Below are 9,490 nucleotides of genomic sequence, written 5' to 3'. Positions count from 1 at the left end.
CCATCCACTTTTACTGCAGTCCACATACAGGACCACTGATAACTGGGCATTTACTTTCTTTCTGTCAAATATCAAGTAGAAATACCTACAAAATTAAAACCACTCAATAATGCTGTGGGTTAATAAATCTTGACCTTGGGCAGCTTTTATACATCCCACATGATATGGATTTTACCATAAAAAGCTCTGGATATAAATGAAATATAGAACAATATTGTGTGTACAAGATCAAAAGAAATTGTTTTCCTAGTGAGTCAAAAAGGAATTGAGCGCTATTGCCTTTCACAGCCATGAATGAAATAGCTCAGAGAGCTCAGTTTGCTTTACTGTGTGTTTGTCTTCTGGTTTGTGCACTACCTCTTTCCTCCAGACCACACTTTGTATCACCATGGAGATAAGGACTTGGACAGTGAGTTTTTTCTGCGAGTGTGTGTGAGGGTGTGAAAGAGAATGGGGAGATTGATTCCCTTCCCACAGACCTTGCTGTACTCTACCCCCCCCTGTATGCTTCACCCAGAGAGAACAGAATGTTATTTTAGTACAGACACGGTACTGTTGATGTATTTAATGTAATTGTAGCCTTAAAAAAAACAAAGAGGGGTGTAATAGCTGCATTCTGCAACCTCATTACACCACAGTATCTACCTTCCTCTAAAGCGGTTTGTGAGTTGCTCAGATGGGTGTGTATGAGCAGCATGACTTCCCAGTCTGGGATTCAGACTTGGCTCTCACAAGTTAAGTGTTTGAAGTATTAACAGGCGGAAACTCAAAGGTAAATATTCAAAGTCTTTCCCATTTCCCAGCGAGGTGTTTGTACGTGTATGTGTGGCTGATGCAGAGATTTCCATTTTGAGAGACGCATACTGCAAGCTTATTTTTTTATGCTAAAAACACATTTCAACTTTCTGTTGGAGGTCATATTTAAAAGACAAGAAAACAGACCTGTAAACGTATCTCAAAGCTCATAAGCTGTTATGCGAGTTGTGTCAATTAGTGTATCAGGAGAGCTTAGGCCTTCTTGGGTGTGTGATAACAACTTCAATGCCCTCTCAAAACAGAATGTGTACTTTACGACTGAAAGAGCACGAACACAGATAAAGAGGTTTCTGTCTGTGCCTGACAATCATTTGTCATAGTGCAAACATCAAAAATCCGTGAAACACTGGCATGTCCCTGTGGGAAATTGCTTTGATGAGACTAGGATCCAGGTAGGCAAAGTTGAAATTGAACCGTTTACTAATAAGCTGCTTTAGGTACAATAAACGTATTGTTTGACAGTAACACAAATCATCCGGTTATAGCATAAATTAAGTAAAAGCCAAGGAAGTTTCTCTACATTAAATAATGTGAAAATAATTAGTTTTTATCAATTAGTGTCAATGACAGGGAAAGAAACAAAATGCTCTTATGTATTTTCCCTACATAAATTGATTAATTCACCTCAGTTGCAGTCATATTTTTCCCCTTGGTGAGCAACACTGCTGTCCTCCATTAAAAGCCATTAGCCTCTCTGAAACAACACCCAAATAGTATATGCTAAATAGCTACCTGCAGAGTGTCTTCTCCTTACTGAGGAGTGTTCTCTAATGAGAGCTGGAGAGAGTTCGAGCGGGGAAGAGAGCGAGAGGGGAAGCGGATTATACTGCATGTCAGACTGGGAGACTGGGAATTGAATCGAATGAATGTGGTGTAGTTTGCCTCTCTGCAGTCACAAAGGACCAATTACTGTGACAGATACTCAGTAACCTTTAGCAGTGTCTGAACGGGGTCAATTCCTGAGGTAAATATGTGGCATCGTAGCTCAATGCAGCTAAGTGCTGCTGAGATGGTCTGTCAGCACAGTCGACTGGAAAGTGTTAACAGAGGGACTTGTTTGCATCTTACAGATAATGGTGGCAGAGGCCGTTAGCACATAAAGACATAACAAACCAGAACTTATTACTGCACAAAGTATTGCTTTTTCACAACTGCATGGTTTTTCTCCCGTGTCTTTCTTTGTTTACACTTATATTGTTTCAAGGTTGTTTCAAGATAAAAAGAGGGGAAACAATCAAACATTTTAGCACTGCACTTTTCCTTGCAAGACTCCTTTCCCTTGAACTTACAGCTCAATTTAACCCAAACCGAAACTTTACTCCTCACATACAATGAACTGCATATCTGCCATCAGACAACACCATTAACACACCAACATTTTATAATTACAAAGTAATTTCTTGAAACTTTAACCTCCCCTCTCCTTAAATCATAGGAAACTGTGGCGCAAAAATGATGAGTCATCATAATAAAAGATATAATTAACTCATGAGTACCATGTCATGAGGTCTGAATGCCATGATGTAATGATTGTTATGCTAGTTACCGTAGTTGGAAATAGTGTAAATAAACCACAATGCTGCTTAGGACTGTTTAGAGTCTTACGGTTGTTATCAGCAGAGGCGTGTCAGTTTGGGCTCCGTGTGAAGATGAATCAGATCCAGTGAGTCATACACACCTGAAGTTACAGAGCAGGTGAGCTGACTGACTTACAGAGGTTACTGCTGAACAATGATTGCATCATAGGCTGCATTCACACTAATCTCCACAAAAAGTTGAGCACAACAAGCTGATCATCAGGTTGATATGTGTATGTGTGTGTGTGTGTGTGTGTGTGTGTGTGTGTGTGTGTGTGTGTGTGTGTGTGTGTGTGTGTGTGTGTGTGTGTGTGTGTGTGTGTGTGTGTGTGTGTGTGTTCTTATCCCGGTAAAAAAGACTAGAGCCATGCTTCATCTTGTGGTTTACAATTCTACATAATAACAGAGTGAATCAATGTTCTGCATGATTAATCAGTCTGTATTGTAGTGGTAGAAAATGAATAGTTTTTCCCAGGCCTGTGTTTCTTGAAAATCACCACATTGCAATCACACAATGATTATTTAATGAGAGAAATATGAGGGCAGGAGACTAAAGAAAACAACAAAATAAAAGAAGAATCCTTCACCTGTAAGCTAGTGTCAACTCTACTGATTCTACTGATAATAGCACTATTACACCTGTTTCCCCAGACAGGTCAGTCAAGTCAAGTCATGTTTTCGTACATCCAGACAACACACAACTATGTCTCACTGGATTTCACAAGGCCACAGAAACGGTTTCAGACCCAGCCCAAGCTCTCAGGAGAAGAGGAGGAGCAAAGACAACTTTTCAGACATAATGAAATCAATAAAAAGAAACATTTATATGAGTAAATAAAAAAAATAGAACCCCTCTCCTTTGACATTTTGGGAGCTGCAGGTGTTTGAGTTGCACTTGCGAACAGAAAGTGACTCAAACTTTGACAGCATGCCCTGTAGAAACACCTGCTGCCAAGGGGCTGCAGGGCAAAGGTGTGGCCGTAGGAGACGAACATCTGTGTGCACGTGGATTCAAGTGCGTGCAAAGTCACTGCAGGTAACACAAAGAACCATGGGAGCAAAAAACAGGAGAAAAATCTAGATTGTGACTCAGGCAATTCAGTGTGCACGCACAAGTGTCTCACACAGAAAACACAAAGCGCCAGATGACGAATAATGTTGCATGTCTTTTGTGTTTTTGGACCAAAGTGATCTTTCCCAGGTTCAGTGGCTTAACTGGCTCTAATTGGTTTAATATGTATGTGAAAGTAGATGTGAAAGCACAGACAACTATAGTCATATTCAAAGTTCAAAGTTTCAAAGACGTAATGCAGGGGCGAAAGTTAAATAAAAAAAAATTTGATTATTATTGATATCAACCAAATTGAGCATTTGAATTGTTATATAAATTTTGGAAACGTAATCCATCCCTTGATAATGATAGTTTGCTCAACACCAACGACGTACCAAGGACAAACATAATGAAAGAAATGCAGCAATGTCAAACTTCTAGAGAGATAAAAAGTAAAAGTAACGACCTTGTGTTCCTAAATGCTCCCCCTCCATCTGAAAAACAAACAGTTTTTCATCTCAGCTTGTGCACGTGTAGATGAGGAAATGTCAGGCCAAGACACGCGGGGAAGATAATGAGAAAAAAAATCAAACATTATTCTCTTTGAAAGCTGCCAGGCGGCAGGCACTGCAACGTGTTAAGAGTCACAGCTCAGAACCTTTCAAAGTGAAATTGTAATTGTGTGGAAAGATAAACGTGCCTCGCTGTTTTTGCTCTCTGTGGAGCGTGGCAGTGGGGCGGGTCTCCTCGTTGGCTCACTGAAACACAAAATAGGGCTTTTTAGCTGCTCTGAAGTCTGCCGTTGTTGTATTTTCCTCTCAAGTGTGAAATTGCGTGGGCGTTCTGTGGCACACGGGCCCCAACTAACACAACATGGCAAAGGAGGCAGTGAGGGCAGATGAGCAGAGACCAGATGTGTGTGTAACAGATTTACAGTAATTGGCTGTCACACAATAGTGAAATATATGGATTTTACTATTGGTTACCTTATTTTTAAGGTTATACATTTATATTTATTCAGAGCTGTTTCACTCAGAGGAACTTTTCTTTTAAGGGGACATCCTAGAAGGATCACATTCACACAGTTACACTCATTACTTAACGGTTGTTAATGGTTTTTGTTGCACTAGTCCGAATAAATGTCATCTCTGTTCATTTAGCGATGACGATTCAATCTGTATTGAACAAAGTGCTGGTGATTCACATCCAGCTGAAATCCGAAACAATTAATTACCAGACGTCATGTTGACTTTAAACCACAGGACAACAGTATCTGGGTCATATGAGCTCTGATGAATCAGGTCCTCACAGCCAGTTGCCCTCATGACGAGCTGATGTATTATTTAGGACAAGCACGGAGGATTTGGGGAAGGTTGGGGTTGAATGGCTGGTAGATGGGTGGAGTGATTTTGCCTGCAGGCTGATATTACAGACTAGTAAATGTGGAACTGCATCATCTCACAACTCAAAATGTCACGCAACCTGCACGATTTTATTCTCACATTTGGTCAATAACATTTTCACATTGTCGAACTGTGAGAATGTCCTCACCTGTCATACTTGTACTGTTTCCAGCAATGCTCTTCCAAATAATATCATGCAACACAGAAAGTCCCACATGCGCTGAAGGCATTGGATGATTTTGAGTATTTTACTGGATGAGAAACAAACATACTCCATTTGGGAGTGAAAGGTCCTCTTATAACTACTCTGGGATTCTGGGATGTTGTGCCATGCAGAATCTTCTGTCCCACGTCGTTCTGCCGAGGGAACCCCATAAAAAAGATGAGTTCAGGCTGTTCACCCGTCCATGAGACAGACAGGTGGCTGCTCAATGGACCGAATTATGCACAACATAATTTCAAACCATTCTAGTACCACAAATCCTGTGGTTATACAACTGCAGGCTTTACAGGGGTCAATAGAAATTAAAGTCACATTTATGACTCAAACGTGGTCCAATTCCATTAAAAACATTATTGAATTACTTTGTGAACGTTGTATTGTTAAAAGAAAAAGCCTGTCTGGACTGGTATTTAACTAAAGGTCAATTTTCAAACTTTAAGAAATCAATACATGCTACTGCACCTTCCATATTTCAATAAGCTGCAAGAATTGCAAATCTCATTAGGCTTAAGACTCAAGGGGTGCCTGCTTAATTTACACGGCAGACACGTTTTAATTTGGTTTGATTTTAGACAAATCTTTGGTGCTAAATGAAGGTTAAGAACACACTTTAAATCTTTAGTCTCTGTTGCTTCCATTAATTGGCTGATTAACAACTAGTGATCAAGTTTGGTGTTAAATGAGAAATATGAAGCAGGCACTGATAGTAGCTTAAACACAGGAGACATTTGTAGTAGCAAAGGAGCAAATGGGCTTAACTGATGAAAACTTATTAGATAAGAATCTCAGGCTGACCAGCGGTTGTTTCGTTCTCTGAAACACCTTGACCCTGACATAAACCGCAACCCACAGACACTGTCTCACCTTGTTCACTCCTGGGTGTTTCCATAAAGACAATAAATAAGTAAACAGTGGAGAACACATGCATGCACTCAGGGACACACACACACAGACTGCATGGAGTCCTATCTGAGAGGTTACAATCCATTTACCGTAGTGCTTCGGTGCCTAAAAATAAGCAGCTGATACTAACCAAGCTGCAGGCATCCAGCTATAGGGACAGTGTGGGGACAGGCTCCTCAGATTCAGAGGGATTTGCCTGCAGCTGCATGGTGCGTGCATGTGTGAAGGTGCACGCACTTATCCTCAGAATTGATATCTGTGCGTTACAAGCCCAAAAGATGTCAAATCCTGAATAAATTAAGTCATAATTTATTAAAGATGCATGTTTTTAGCAGGGTCCACAGACAGTTAATTAAATGTGGTTAAACTTAAATCAAATTCACCGGTACTCAATGACTCTCACAAAATGTGCCTTGACCGAGGTATATAAAAAGTAATGAACCATAAAGACGCAGGTGGGCAGCTATTAAAATGGCAGGTGACATAATAACGCAGAGGACTCTCTGAATGCCAATTAAAAAGTTTTGTACATCAGTGCCAACCAAACTTCTTGAGATAGGATGGAAATTCATTTAAGAAGTGATTACATGTCCTAGTGCATCCGCTTGAAGGCTGGTCTGACATCAGCACAGAGGTGACTTTGTTCAAAATAAAACCATTAATCAGGTGAAATTGGCATCCTATGAGCGCTCTAACCCGTTTTCTTTCTGTCTCCATCCATTCAATTACATTTAATGGAGCAAACTTTCATTAAATAGTAGCACACGTTCTGGGCGGATGGCTCAGTCAGCTGTGCTCAGACAGCAGCAATGAAGCTGCCTTGTCCTCTCGCAAGAGCCGCCTCCGCACCAGCACAGAGAGCCCTCTAATCTGTGCCAATCAGATGACGCTAAACAGCCATTTGTTGTTGAATTGGGCACCAGCGCACACCCCCTCCTCATATCAGCAGCCACTGCAGACCCGAGCAAATGCTGGCAACGTAGCAGAAGCAGGCGAGGCGGCGAAGGTGACAGAAATAGCAGAGTGGTGAATAATGGAGAAAAAGAACTGTGGTGTAATTAACATGGTGGCTGCAGGCTAATGTACTGTAGAGAGATAAAGAAAGCGTGTGAAGTGAGGGCGTTGAGAAACAATATGGAGGAGAGATAGAGAAATTACGAGAAATGAAAAGAATTGAAGAGTGGGTACGTTTTGAGAAAGGATTTTGGAAGAAAGGAAAACGGAGAAATAGAGTGAGAGAAAAAATGCTGTCTTCCAAATGCAAGAGGAAATAAAATTCTGCTAATGGACAGACTCATTCTGTCATATGTCATGATAGAGGGATGATCCTGTGTCAAATCAACAAATATACTGTGTGTGTGAATCAAATCTGCAAGAGAACACATGTAATGCATCACAAAACACTGGAAAACAATGGTTCAGAGATGGAGGAAGAGAAACAGAAAAGCAGATGATAATTACATGTTGCCCAGCAGCACATGGTCTCACTAGCTCCATTTCAATTCTTTAACACTAACTTCACTTTAAACTGCTTGCACATAGGACTTGTTTCATATCAAAATTACCAAGGAGTAAATAAGGATGTCACGTTATCCGTCACCTCAAAGCACAGGTGACTTACTGAGCTGCAGAAAGAAAGCAGTGGATTCACAGCCATCACAAAAGAGCTGCAGATTCCCAAAATGGCGCTGCTGTGCGTGGGCAACAGTGAGCTTGAAGAGCTCTGCAGTACAGTGAGGAGGAAGAGGGAGTAAGAATGAAAGCAGCTCACTCTTCGAGACATGTGCATGTGTGGTTTTCTATGTCAGAGGAGAAAAGAAGTACAGACAGACAGATACATGTGCAAGGAGAGAGATAAAGGACAGGGATTAAAAATTAAAAATAAGAAGAGGGAATTACGAATGAAACCAATAAGTATTTCACCAAATTCCTACATGAACTCAGAGTTAAAAGTAGGGTAATTTCATACCAAGCCAGCTTTGTCATCATAGACATGCATTCAATTATGTTTGTTATCTTTCAAGAAACAAGCAGCAGTAGAACACAAGATCGGTAAGATAAATAACGAGATAAATGAGGTAGCATCTTCCGTTTATACAAGAAAACGGAAATTGAATGAGGCATAAAAACAGTGCAAAATATAACTGTACTGCAAATGACAAGAAATTAGATACAGCGACATGTAAGCGTATATGTAGTGTCCTCTCTCTCCCTCTACATATACACCCATAATGAATAATAGGCGCTTGAATGAGGTACTTGTTATTTCAACATTGAAACAAAGCAGTATGGAGATTATATTTAGCAGCATATACATATTAAGGGCTCAACAGAAGACTGTCTGGGCAGCCCCGGGGAAGAAGCTGTTCACGGGGAAAACGGAGCTTCTGGATAAGAATGCAAATACAGCAAAGTTAAGAACTTATGTCACCTCTCACCTTTTCCGTGAGCTCTTATGTTAAATGTCAATAGAGCCAATCACCCTCATCCACCTGTAATTATGGTGATTTTTGTCAGAGGAGATGATTGGAGCTTGTATGACGAGGCAGTTTGATAGATGCTGTACTTATACGCCCCCATTGAATCAGCAGTTGCAGCAAATTTAAGACTTTCTCTAATCACGCTTAAACTTTTGACCTTGACTTTTAAATGTCAATAGATTTAATCACACAGTTGTTGTCATTTACTTTCATCGGTGATGAATTTGTGACATTCCTAAGGAGAGGTGAGCTGTTTCAGACACAAATAAAGAAAACAACATTTTAGTAGCGGGACTATTCTGTCAGGTATTGCCACATTGTAAAATCAACACATCATAAGCACAACAAACAAACCATTTCTTTTCTAGGGTTTGGTGGTTTAGGTGGACAAAAGATCTCAAAGGAAATGTCCTGGAAACACTAGTGTCGGTCCTATTTTTACACCAAAGGAGCAGGTATAATATTAGAAAGATTATACAAGGCTTAACCAATATAAGATGTTTGAGGCTGATAACATTAAAAAAACAATTAATTCATTCAAGTTCAGATCAAAGTCCTTATGTATGAAACACAATTGCTGGTTATAAGCTATTTATTCCTCGTAAAAAGGTGATATTTAAGTCAAGGTTAGACGAAGGTGGCTGTAACGTGCATTGAATATATAGTAAAGAAACCCTGTTCCTTCCTGCTAGCTTCCGATCCCGGGCCGTGCCAGCATGTGCTGCGGCCAAGGAAGCTGTCTCACATTCAAGCAGGAAACACATCTCGGCCACTTCCTGCTTCCCCTGAGGAAGTGACAGAGGTTTGAGTGAGCCAGTTACACTCAAGACCGAAGCCTGGGAGAGAGGGATCTTCCAGGAAAAATAACATGAAAGCACTCAGAAACTGGTTGTGCGATAGCTTAATACACAACAGATTATCTAGTCAAGCGTTGGGGTGTGTAAACACTACTCTGCACTAGCTGCAGCTGCCACGTTTTAAAATACACTAACACAACTCAGAGACACCAAAGTGCAGAGCCTCTAAACAAATTGACT

The sequence above is a fragment of the Limanda limanda genome, chromosome 18 (genome assembly GCF_963576545.1).
Source record: "Limanda limanda chromosome 18, fLimLim1.1, whole genome shotgun sequence".
Taxonomy (NCBI): domain Eukaryota; kingdom Metazoa; phylum Chordata; class Actinopteri; order Pleuronectiformes; family Pleuronectidae; genus Limanda; species Limanda limanda.
The sequence above is the reverse complement of the archived record's forward strand: the minus strand, read 5'-3'. Positions refer to the sequence as shown.